Consider the following 13,781-nt stretch of genomic DNA (forward strand, 5'->3'; position numbering starts at 1 on the left):
CATCCATTCGAAGTTTTTCCTTTTTCAGACATTCCCTTCAGCTCTAAGTTACCCTTTCACATTCTTTTATGTCTTTATCTTCCTATAATTATTTTATAATTCCTTATATTAAACTTCTTCTGTTCAAATTATTGTGTGGCTCTCTCTCCTGATGACCCAGACCAATAATTTTAATGATTCTGTGAGGATTTAATAAATTAACTCGACTTAAGCACCTATTGCAATTCTTGGCCTATAGTTTCTGATAAATATTAACATTATCATCACAATCATTATCATCAGTATCATCATTATCTTCATCATCATTACGAGTTGCAAAAGTGACACAGACTCCTTTATTCAAAGACTATTCATCATTTCTTTAAAAAGGTATTTTTTAAGAGCTACCTAAACTTGACTTTCCTGCACCAGGCCCCTACTCCAGTCCCCCAGTCACTGTTGATATTGTGAAAATATTCTCCAATCCCACTATCTGAGGAATTCACCTCTCAGGGTGACTGAGGCAAATCTAATTGCTCTGTATTTTAGTATCTTCATTAAAAAAAAAGGGTTTATAAAGCCTGCCCTTCCTAGACAGTGAATAAAATGAGTTAATTCTTTATGTAACAAAACATATATAATTCTTTATATAACAAAATTCAGAGTCTGAAGTGCTGTCCCTACACGAGACCTTATTACTATGGTAGGATAGTCCATTTAAAAAGAAATGTCCCCTGTAGCAAAAAGAGCTCCCATCCTATCTGCCTTTTGATTAAAAGTCAGTATAATGGATTTTGGATGGTTCACTTATGAATACAAATCAGCTGTACCAGGAATCTCTCTCTCTCTCTTTTTTTCCTTCTAAGTTTCACCTTGTATTTCTGTGTATGAAAAACTCACCAAATCTGAGTAAAAGGAGAGAAAATTCAGTCTGCATGTGGCCTACCTTGCTGGAATTTCTATAAGTACTGTAGGGAGATTAACAACTGAAGAAATACCCTCTTTGTCAGCATATGAAAGGCAAGGTCATATCCAACTCTTCCAGGTGAATGAAGAGAGACCAAATATCTCAAAATGAGATAGTTGCTTCTATAGTGTTCAGTAAAATAGAACATAATGTTCAAGCTGAATAGGTCCTTAACAAGCATCCTGTCATTGCCTTACTTTCTTTATATATACTGCTCATGCTACATCAAAAGGCTTTCTGCACCATTCAGCCACACCAATAAATTATGGTATATGTTTTTTGTGTTTATTAAGTGAACTAAACATAATCTACATTACTATTCTTTTAAAAATATTTGTTCATCACCTACTACTGACTAAATTTTACTTGCTTTAAAAAAAACTTATAATTTAGAATAACTCAGAGGAAAAACATAAGTGACCCTATCAAATGAGTCATATTCCATGATATAAAAATGTGCTATAGGAAATTATACGTAAGGAAGAAAAACAATGGTGCCTCATGTACAGAAATGTGAAAGTGACCATTTAACAGAAAAAGAGAATACTAAATTGATAATTGCTTCCAAAGAAGGTTAAATCTTATCATATAGAAGTCATTTTTGTTTTTATAAACATTTTTATGGGCTTAAATATGTAACAGAGAGCCTAAAGGTGAATTAGAGGATAAGATCCAGAGAGAACTGAATATTTGACCATATTGTCAAAGAAGAATCAGACGCCATTAGGGGAGATTCAGCATGGAGATAGTAGGAAGGAAATAGAAATATGAGAAGAGAGAAGTCCCAGCCAGTCTCTAATGGCAGGACACCTTAGAATAAGAAGTTGCCAGTAGGCAGTGAAAATCTCTGATGGTGACAAGTAAAAGATTTTGAGAACTCTATAGGGCTCAGGTTTCTTTGGATGCACACTTTTGGTATGAGTAAGTGCAATTTGAAGAATTCTAAATTTAATGTCAGGGTCTAGGTTCATGCAATGAGTAATAGAAACAATCCAGATTAAAGAAAATAGAAGTGTGAGAAACACAGTCAGAAAGTCCAAATGCCTTGGTTATGACAAAATATCAGTAAAAAAGGCAGAAACCATGGAGGCCAGAAGGCAGAGGTTTACTTATTAAAAGTGTGAGAGGAAAAAAAAAACCTGTCAACCTAGAATTTTGTATCCAACAAAGTTATTCTGCAAAAAATGAAAAAGAAATTAAGAAATCCTAGATAAACAAGAGTTCATTGGTAACAGATTTGTCCTAAAGGAAGCACTAAAGGTAGTCCTCGATTTTGAAAATAAAGAACACTAGACAGTAATTTGGATTCACATCAAGAAATAAAGATCACCAGCAAAGATAACAACATAGGGAAGTATAAAAGACAATATTAATATATTTTTGTTTAAAATTGTGTTTTTCTCTATTTTATTTAAAACACGAATACATAATGTAATAACTGTAAGCCCAAGTAAATGAGAACAGTGTATAAAGATATATTTTGTGACAATAAGTGGGGAAGGGAAACCACATCTATATAAAAACAAAGTTTTTGTATAAAATTGAAATGAATCTGGTAGTAATCCAAACAAGATTACAATAAATTAAAATGTTGACAATAATCCTCAAAGGAACCATTAAGAACTTAACTCAAAAATGTATAGTAAAAGGAGTACCTGGGTGGCTCATTTGGTTGAGCGTCCAACTTTGGCTCAGGTCATGATCAGTTTCATGAGTTCGAGCCCCACATTGGCCTCTGTGCTGACAGCTCAGAGCCTGGAGCCTGCTTCAGATTCTATGTCTCCTTCTCTCTCTGTTCCTCCCCCACTCACACTCTGTTTCTCTCTCAAAAATAAATAAAGATTAAAAAAATATTTTAAAAAGTATACTAAAATAAATGACAGGAGTATTAAAATGCTTCAGGAGAAAAATATCTACTTAACAACAACAAAAAAGCAATGATGGAGGAAGTAGAAAATAAAAAAAGATATATATATATATATAGATATATATACATATATATCTATATATATATATGAAACACATAGCAAAATGGCATACATATATTTGATAATGTATTAAACCCTCCACTGAAAATAGAATGTATAAAAAAAACAAAATAAATTAGATATTGTATAGAGGAAACAGAGTTCAGATTCAAAAACACAAATTGGTTGAAAATAAAAGGATGGAGAGTGACATACTGTGCAAACAGTAACCAAAAGAGAGCTGGAAGGGCCATACTTGCCATAACACGGCAAAATAGACAAAGATTATTATTAGAAACAAGGACCCATTGTTATATTTGTAATGTAATATAATGATAATTGTAAGAAAATATAACAAGTACAAACATATATGCACCAGACACCAGAGTCCCACAATACATGAAGAAAAGACAGACAGAATTGTAGGGAGAAATAGACAATTCAACAGTAATAATTGGAGACTTCAATAAACCACTTTCAATAACAGATAGAATAACTAGGCAGAAGAGCAACAAGGAAATATAAGACTCAAACAATTCTGTAAACACAGACCTAACAAACGTCCACAAGAACACCCAATAGCAACAGATGCACATTTCTGTTAAGTGAACGTGAAATGTTCTCCAGAATAGACCATACGTTATGCAATAAAACAAATCTTGATAAATTTAAAAGGTTTGAAATAATAAAAAGTATGTTCTTTGACCACAACGGAATGAAATTAGGAATCAACAGCAGTAAGAAATTTGAAAGACTTAGAAATTTGTAGAAATGAAGCAGCATATTTCAAAATAACCAATAAATCAAAGAAGAAATCACAAAGGAAATTAGAATATATTTTGAGATCATTTAAAACAAAAACACAATATATGAAAATTTACAGGACACAACAAAAGTGGTGCTGAGGGAAATTTGTAGACATAAATGCATGAATGAAGCAAGAAGAAAGATCTCAAATAAATAACCTAGAGTTCTATCTTGAGACATTAGAAAAGAAGAGAAAACTAAATCAAAAGGAAGAAGAAAAGAAAGAATGAAGACTAGAGTGGAAATAAATAAAATAGAGACTCAAAAAAAAAAAAAAAAACAAAAGAAAAATCTTGATGAAAAATCTTGTCTTGATGAGCACTGAGTAATGTATGGAACTGTTAGATCACTGTTTGTACACCTGAAACTAAATAAAGCACTGTGTGTGAACTACACTGAAATTAAAAAAAAAACAAAAAAGAACACCCTTCATTATATTATTCAATATCCCATCTATACAGATACAGTGAACAATTTTCCTGGGGTCCAGCATGTAGAACACATTAAAAACAATAGAGAAAAATCAATAAAACCAAAAGTCGGTTCTTTGAAATGAAATTTACAAACTTTTAGCTAGATTAAGAAAAAGAGGGAAAAAAAGACTTAAATTATTATCAGGCATAACAGAGGAAACTTTACTACTAATTTTCCAGAAGTAATAAAGATTATAAGGAAATACTCTCAGAACCACAATGAGATGCCACGTCACACCCAACAGGAGAGCAATAAATAAAAAGTTCGACAATAACATATACTGGCAAGGATGTGGAGAAATTGAAAAATTTCACATGTTCCTGGTGAGGATGTAAAATGGTGCCACTATTTTGGAAACACTTTGACAGTTATGAAATGAATTAAACATAGAGGTATCACATGTGTTAGTTTGCTAGGGCTGCTGTAACCAAGTAGCATAAGCTAGGTGACTGAAACAAGATTTTATTCTCTCATAGTGGAGAGAAGTCTAACATCAAGGTGTCCACAGAGTTGTTGGTTCCTTCTGAGGGCTGTGAGGAGAACTTGTTCTAGGCTTTTCTCACAGCTTCTGGTGGTTTGTGGGCAATTTTCTGTGTTTCATAGTTTGTAGTCACATCACCCCAAACTTTGTCTTCTAGTTCACTTCTTAGTATTCTCCCTGTATGCCTGTGTCTGAATTTCCCCCTTTCAAACAGACACCAGTGCCCTTGGATCAGCAGTCCCCCTGACTGGAATATGAATTCATCTTTGCCACATCTTAATTGTAACTGCAATAACCCTATTTCCAAATTACGTCACATTCTGAGATCTGGGCACTACGATTTCAACATATAAATTGAGTGGCGGGTGGGGGGAGTGACACAAATGAATCACTAACACTGTAGGATCCAGCAACTTCACCGCTAAGTGTATACCCACAAAAACATGTTTATATAAAAACCTAACCATGAATCCTTAGAGAAGTATTATTCGTAACAGCCCAAAAGTAGAAGCAATCCAAATGTCTGTCAGGGGATGAATACATAAACAAAACATGATCTAGACATATAATTGAATTATTATTCATCCATAAAAAGAAATGAAGTCTTGATACATACAACACAGATATAGTCAACATTTTCTAACCATTAGAAGCCAGACACAAAAGGTCTCCCATTGTATTACTCCATTTTTTTTGTATTACTCCATTTTTATGAAATGTCCAGAATACGAAAATCCATGAAGACAGTAAATAAATTACTCTTTGCTACAGGATGGGGGATGGGGAGTAGGGACTGACTATCGGAAGTAGAGTTTCTTTTCAGGTACTAAAAATATTCTGGAATCAGACAATGGAGATGGTTGCATAACTCTGTGAACACACTAAAAACCACTGAGCTGTATACTTAGAAATGGTGAACTTTCTGATTTTAGAAGCATATCTTGGGACACCTGGGTGGCTTAGTTGTTTAAGACTCCAATTCTTGATCTCAGCTCAGGTCTTGATCTCAGGGACAGGAGTTTAAGCCCCACGCTGAGCTCTGTGCTGGGCGTGAAGTCTACTTTAAAAAAAAATTATGTCTCAACAAAAATAATTAAATACATAAATATCTTGATTCTTTATGATCCTCCTTCCTTAGTGCAGTCCTCATCAAGACAAGCTCTACTTACTGCTCTGTGTTTCAAGGGTATACCTGTACCCTTTTAATATTCCTTTTTTGCATAAAATAGCTTATGAAAGTTATCTAGTTGCAAACCAATAATTATAATTAAGAAAGGAACCATGGGACACAAATGCATAGCAGTTTGAAATGAATGGCTGGACATTTTGATGATTGATGCAAGAGGAGTTGTGTATGCAATAGCTTCCTATTACAATGTTTTGAACAAGAGTCTAGTGTGTCCCAAACAATCTTCTAGTAAGATTAATCTGGACTAGTGTGTTTCATGAATTACAGGCACACCCTTCCTGCCCTGTAGGATCTATTTGTCTTGTCAAGGACATTATTTTCCACAAATGGCACGTGGAAGTTTTCATCTGGTATAATTTCTAGAAATCTGAATATGGATGACAGAAGATCCACTTGTTTTGATAAAACTAAATTCCTGACTTTCCACAGATGTTATTTTTGTATGATGGGAAATGCTGCCCTAGATTCATACTACCAAGTTTTAGATCAGGAAGAAAAGGTTGAACTCAATTTTCTCATTATCAGATATTTAGTTTTTCAGGGCCAGTGCTCATCACAACAAGTGCTGTTTTATTTTTCTTCATAAATTGTAATCCTTGGAGTTACACATCTTATATTGTATTCATTTATTATGTAATTCTTCACATTGTTGGAAAGATTATTATGCATGCAGTCCATTCTCCATGAAGGCCGAGTTAATGAGTGAATGGATACGATTCATGCTGTTGGATGTAATTCAAGAAGGTATAGTTTTGAATGTCCATATCCTCAATATCTTAATTTTCTGAAAGATCTCAGGATGGTCAAAGAGATTAACAGAACACTGGAGAATAGGACATGTGTTCCAGTTTACAGTCATGATAACGGGAGTTCTGAGGTGAAATATGGGTGCACAATATTTGTCTGAACAAAGTGAATTAGATTTCCTTGTGTGGCATGGCAGTTGCACAGAGTTTGATACTCACCATGCATTGTGATTCTCCAAAAGTCATGAATCTGACTCAGGTCACTTCACTCAACAACTTCTGAAAGTAGTGCTTTATGGAGCATTCTTTCGGAAATGTTTATCTTTTAACTTTTTAAATATTCATTTCCAGATTTCTGTCTCCTTTAATGATGGTGCCACCAATGTGTCTGTTTTTATCTTTTCTGATCCCCAGTGACCCTGTTCATTCATATGGAAGGAGTAGAGCTTCTAATGAAGATGTTTTGTTGTTGTTGTTGCTGTTGTTTTCTCATTATCTGAACTGTTTCCTTTAATGGTGCTGAGTGAAGTGCCAGTCCTTTAAATCAGTGATTTCTATACAGTAATAAAACCACGCAGGCTATTTTGTGATAAGGCTTTTATCTTCCAAGAAAGAACTCATAAAAGAAATCAGAAAAATACACGGTACTTCTCATAAAACTAATATCATTAAATTTAAAAAATTCTTTTTCTGAGACCATGTTCTTTTTTTTATAAATTTATAATAAGAACTCATGGAAGGGCTTTTTGTTTGTTTGGTGGGTTGATTTTGCTTGTTTGCTTTTGCTTAGTTGATAAAATAAAAAGCTAGTCATTTGGTTCAATTCCCTTGAAGGATTTGTCAGGGTGTTTCTGATCTGTGACTCCTCCAAGCTGGAAACCACTGCAGTATCTCATGATTGGGCATATACTTTTCTACTTTACCTATTTGTGTCTTCGGTCTTGTAAAAATTTCCATATTTTCAAAATAGAAGTCCTGGTATTAAAACCTCCAGAAAAAAATTCAGTGGGACCCATTAACTTTAAAAATTTTTTAAATGTTTTTCTAATGTTTATTATTTTTGAGACAGAGAATGTGTGCATGTGTGCCAGCCATGGAGGGGCAGAGAGAGAGGGAGAGAGAGAGAGAGAAAGAGAGAGAATCTCAAGCAGGCTCCATACTCAGTGCTCAGCCCTCAGCACAGAGCCCAACACAGGGCTCAATCTCACAAACCGTATTTCATGAATTGTAAGATCATGACCTGCCAAAATCAAGAGTCAGATGCTCAACCAACTGAGCACCCAGGCACATATTCAGTTGACACATTCATAGTATATTTGGTTGACATAAAGAATAAATTTGTTAAAGCATGTTCAATCGAAATAATATTTAAAAATACAGGTCCAGACTTACTTCCAAGTGTAGAAGCAGTTTCTTTTTTTTCTTTTCTTTTCTTCCTTACCCCCTCCTCTGCCATTTATTGGCAGTTCTTAAATGGCTTGAGTTAGTAAAGTTAGACCAAACAAACAAAAAATAATAAAGAATTCTTTATTTCTAAAAAAAACCCTCATCTAAGTAATTAAGTAATTTTGGTCTTTATTTAATAAAAACATAGCAATTGCATTTCAAAGCCATTTGTAAGCTCTAATACTTAACTTCACTTTCTCCTTGTGGTGAAAGAAGGCAAGACAATGTCAACTTACAAGAAGCTAAAGTTTTATGGCTTATCTATGTTTCCCTAATATATTAAGAGTGAAAACTGATGAGTGTTATTTCCCCTATCACACATCCACCCACAGGTATTGACAGGAAAGCACAGTAACCTTAAGCAATAGGTAAGAGAACACTTGGAAACAGAGTTAGGAGCCTGGACTCCCTGGAGGTAAACAGCAGTGGTGGCCATAGTCCCTGTTGTGTGACAATGTCTCAGGAAATGAAAATCCTTGGTATAGTCAAATGGATGCTGATTCCAAGGCTCCAGTAAACAATATCTCATCCTTAACAAAAAGTAGAGAAATGCAATGGAATTTAAATGATTCACAAATTATCAAGAAAAATTTTACTTAATGGTCAGCGAACAAGATGTTGAAAAAAACATAAATGACAGGACAAGATGGTGTAAGAGACATAGATGTGATGATTTCCACTATACATTTCATAATGTCCCTGATAACAGTCTTATGGAGAAAATTGAGAATACTTAAATTGCCTTTACACAATTTACTGACAAACGTTTTTGATGGCAGCCATTAGTATTTGTCTCCATGTTCACATAATCCCTGTTCCTCATCTTCCCTTTTCTGTGTTCCAAAACTTGTCATCTGGGACATTTCTACTCCTTATCTCCTGGGCTCAGATGACTAGTTTTCTGTTGTTTCCACGTCATGTGATCTGCCATATTCATTGTATGCATTAAGTTTTAAGCATGAGTTGGGGATATTTAATAACTCAACTTCCTTTGCTAAAAAAGAATCACACCTTAAAATACTTTAATTTTCACCCAACTTTACCAAATTGTTTTATATTTTGAGTCTCAGTAAGTTTCTGTCAGAAAGAAGGATACTGTCAATGATGTTTATCATGATTTTTGTCATCCTACAGCATTCTATCTTTGTAAGTCTTCAGCTATGTATTCGCCAGTGGCAGTGAGTGATGATTCCCCATGAAGAGAAATGTTTTGACATGGACAGAGTATGCTGAGAAAAAATGAACAATTGCTGAGAGGTTCAAAATATCATAGCTCTGCATTATAATATGAGACAAAATGCCAGATAGTATGCTAAAGAATTATTCAGTTTCTCACACTTCACTGTCCAGACCAAATCTCAGTACAAAGATTTAACTCTGTTAGGATATTTTAACTATTGGAATAGAACTATAAAAATTAAGCTTTCAGGATTTTGACTAATTCAGTAGTTGAGATTAGTGTCTCCCATTTTTAAACTCTACCCACCCCCACCCCACTCAAACATACACACACACACACACACACACACACACACACACACAAGTTACCAGCTAAGATTCTGAGATTTCTAGTGGTGGTTTGTTCCCCATTTAATTCACGTATCTAGCAGTTACCTCCACCAACAGGACCTAACATGACAAAATTAACATCTGCTAACATTTGTCAATTAAGTGCTATTAGGCAAATGAACAAAGGAATGGGAATTTTAATATATAAATGGAGGCAGGGCTATTTAGCAGAGAAAATGATCTGGCCCCTGCCCTCCTATAATTCAGAATGCAAATGCTTGATTGGGATTCTCTGTGTCCTGTTTCCACAACAACATTTCAATTATATTCTATCACTTTGTTCTATTAATAATTGTACTTATTGTACTCTGAAATGGAGTGGAAAACATTCTAGTATGGCAAGACACAGTCTGAAGGCAGAGGAGAATCAGCCCCTGAGCATTACAGTGGCCACCTGGAGTACCCCACTACTGTCAATCAGATACTAAGGGAGGTGAACCACACTCACCCAAGGGTCAACTCCATGTGGAAAGAGCCACATGAAAAAGTTTATTTGGGGACATAATTTTCCACTTGTTGCTTTCACTTTCTTTATTTTTAGCTTTTAAATCTTTTGTAAAGTAATATAAGCATGGAGTTAAAAGACCAACAGTACAAAAAAATGTATAATAAAAAATAAGCAGTATTTTCCCTATCTCTCCTTCTTAAACTCACTCTTCATATCACCACTTTAAGTTTTGTTCTGTTTTTTCATTTGTTTCTTCTTGTATTGAACTTCATGTTTCTAAATAATGTGCTTCTCTACCATCTTCTGATTTATGTTTTAGATTTTATCAGGTTTTGGGGAAAGACTGCATGGGTGACTCTAGGCTAGTGATTTAACCTTCCTATGTATCCATTCATCATCTATGAAAGGAATCATACCAATACCATATATTTGGTGAGATTTTATTAAATGAAATAACACATAAATAGTGCTTGGAACATGTCTGACATTAGTAAGCACTCAAAACATGTTTTTGTTAATGCTGTCATTAATCACAAATTCATTATTTTTTCCAGTCGATTCACTTGATAACAGCCAAGGATGTATTGTTCTAACACCACTCCTAGGACATGCTATCTGTTGAGCAATACAGACAACTGCTTAGGGCCTATGGGATTTTCAAGTGTTTATGGTTGAAACCTGAAAAAAATGTGTTTCAAATTATGAAAAGAAAAATGCAAAAATAAAATTCATAACTGCTCAGTTGATTGGAAAATATAATACTTATTAGTCAACTGTAAATTAATTCATACTTATCTATAAGTATGATGTGGATTAGGCCTTCCAAAAGCCACATCACATTCCTCCAACAGAGTCATGATTCTTTTTATAATTGAAGGATAAGACGTGTTCACATTATTATCACTGATAGTAATTGTGCATGATAAAAATTTTTACAAAGCATTTTTTTCTTTTCTATAGTGAGTACTGCCAACTTTTTCACTTGCTTAGTTTTCTCTGTGTCTATTCTTTCCAAATCTGCCCCTTCATAACATTTCTCACAAGCAACCACTCTTGCAGAGATGTCCCTCCCCAAGGTCTCCCCTACCCTATGTGACCTATCACCCCTAGAGCCGCTGCCCAGCTGCTGTCTCTGGATGTTCATCCCTCATGAACCTGGTTGATGGATCCAGGCTGCACCATGTCTTTCTCTCCCTTGTTTGAGACCCACATTTCTCTAAATGCACATCTTTAAGTAACTTCCTAAGAAACAGTACATAGGAGGTGAATTTAATGAAAGTGTAAATCTTAAAATGTCATAACCTCACATTTCCAAAAAGTTTAGCTACATATGTTTCTAAGATTAAAATAATTTCCCTTCAAAATTGGGGAGCTATTTCTTCATTGTGTTCAACATATAGAAATTTTGATGTAAAGTTGACTACCGGTCTATCATTTCCTTGTAGATGACGTATTTAAGTTTTTCTTGAAAGAAGGTTTTAGAATTATAACTTCATCTCTGGTGTTCTGAAATTTTGTGATAAGCTATGTTTTCATCTGAATCAATTATAAATACTTTCTTTCACAGAGAAAGAAACCCAAGCCCAGAGGAGCTTGAACAATAAAGGAAATTATATGCTCGAATAACAGAGATGTGGATTCCTTCCTGTGTCTCCACTCAGCCTTCCAGTGTCAAGTCCTTGGCCACCAGCAGTTCCCTGCTTCCTTGCTTGATCTAGCATTCCTCATTAAAACTTGTTTGTCCCAGCATTATCAGAAAAACTACACAAAGTCACTAACTGAATTTGTATGAGTAGCCTGCCCACTTTAGAACCAATCTTTGTAACCAGGGGGTGAAATATACTATGTGGTCTAGCCCTAGGGCTAGGGGTGGAGTTTACTTCCTAAAACCCACAAGGACCCCAGTCAGAAATAAGGGGCTGTTGGGAAGAAGAGAGGAAAACCTGGAGCTAGGGAGGCAATTGGCTAATATCCATGATAGGGTGGCCATCCTTCCTTCCTTCCTTCCTTCCTTCCTTCCTTCCTTCTTTCTCCCTTAACTGTAGAAACTAATTTTTTTAATTTCTTAGAAAATTTCTTCTGCTCCTTTTTTTCCCTCTTGTTACTGCTTGCAACTCTTAGCAACTATTTCTCAATGATCTTTCATCCTCACTTCTAATAATGTATCTTCTAGTCCTTTTATAACTAAAACAAAAGTGTGTCAAGAGTGCTTTGGCCTTCTCTCTGCTTCTTCATTCTTTATACCCATCTCTAAAACCTAGCCAGGTAAGATTGATCAATGGATAGGAACTAAATTACTTTTAGTCATAAGGGAAGACTTTGGAGTTGTTTCATGCAAATTGCAAAAGTACAAATGAATTTGTCCCAAGCACACAAATTGCCCCATCTTAGTAAAGATGTTAGCTGTTGTGATTCCAGGAAACATTTAGCACTCTGGGTCTTAGATTAGATCTTGCTGACTACTGAGTAATTGGTTCACATCTTGCTGTTGTTAATTAGTAGCTCAGAGGGTTCATGGTGGGGTTATGCTCCCATTTTGGCTTCTCCACATACTAAAACTATTTCCTCTTTCCGTAATCCTGTGGAAGTTAAGTTTGAAGTGGTGGGAATTCTGATACTATTCGTTTTGTCCATAACATTATCTAGATGGTAATCAGTAAAAATGTTGGTTTCCACACACTCACTCTCCAAGGGGCAGAGAGGAAGGGTGATCAGAACTGCAGATTGGAGGGTTTCTGAGAGCAAATGGTTGCATTTCCCTCTTTAAGAGTGTGAATCTAAACTTCATAAACTGATGCTTTTTTATTTTTAGACATGTCCCCAAATATAAACTTGATGAAGGGAGTCTATTCTTAACTTTTACATAGGATATGCAGGTGTGAAAGTAACGGGATAAAATTATTCTCTATGAAAAGATTGCTAGATTTTTTTCTTCCTTTCCAGTACTCTTCTTTATCTTCTTCAAACATGAATCCTGTAAAAATAGTTTACTCACTCTCTGGACAAAAAATGAATTAAAAAAACCATGGATATAGCTAAAACCTAAAGTCGATGGATGATTTGTGCTCTGAAAAATGTAAAAGAAACTTAGTAAAGTATTCTGGATGTTAGAATGACTCCTTACGTTCTCAGAGGGCTAGCTAATTTAATTTATGGTATATTATTATAAGTCTCTAAAATCCCATAAAAATTGTATTTACAAAGACTACTGATTACAGGCACTTCTGATAAACGTGTTGGTCCATGCTCTAATCTTATCCAGCTTACCGGTTCCTTCAGAGGCATTGGTGTGGTAGCGAGGACTGCAGAACCCAGTGGGGAGCCTAGCAGACTCCAGCAAAGGACACATTTCCCAGACTACATAATGAGAAAGCTCCAGGCTTGGCATCACAAAGATGGCATTCATGTCTTAGCCAGTGGGAAATTGAGCAAGTCAATTAGCTTTCCTCATGGGGTGATATAAATTTTTTGGTCATGAACTAGATGCTATCTGTATTAGAAATTATATGCATATGAAATCCAAACCACTCAAGATGAGCAGAGAAGACATTAACAATAAATATTACACAATCAAAGGATCATTTGAGGCTGAATAAGTTCATGGAGAAAGGTGATCTATGGTACTAAAATAGAGTCCACCATGAAAACAGGGACACGTGGAGTTATGGGAATGGCAAGAGGTTGTCCCTTAGGGCTCATGGGAAATTC

The sequence above is a fragment of the Panthera leo genome, chromosome A3, assembly GCF_018350215.1.
Source record: "Panthera leo isolate Ple1 chromosome A3, P.leo_Ple1_pat1.1, whole genome shotgun sequence".
In the NCBI taxonomy this organism is placed as follows: domain Eukaryota; kingdom Metazoa; phylum Chordata; class Mammalia; order Carnivora; family Felidae; genus Panthera; species Panthera leo.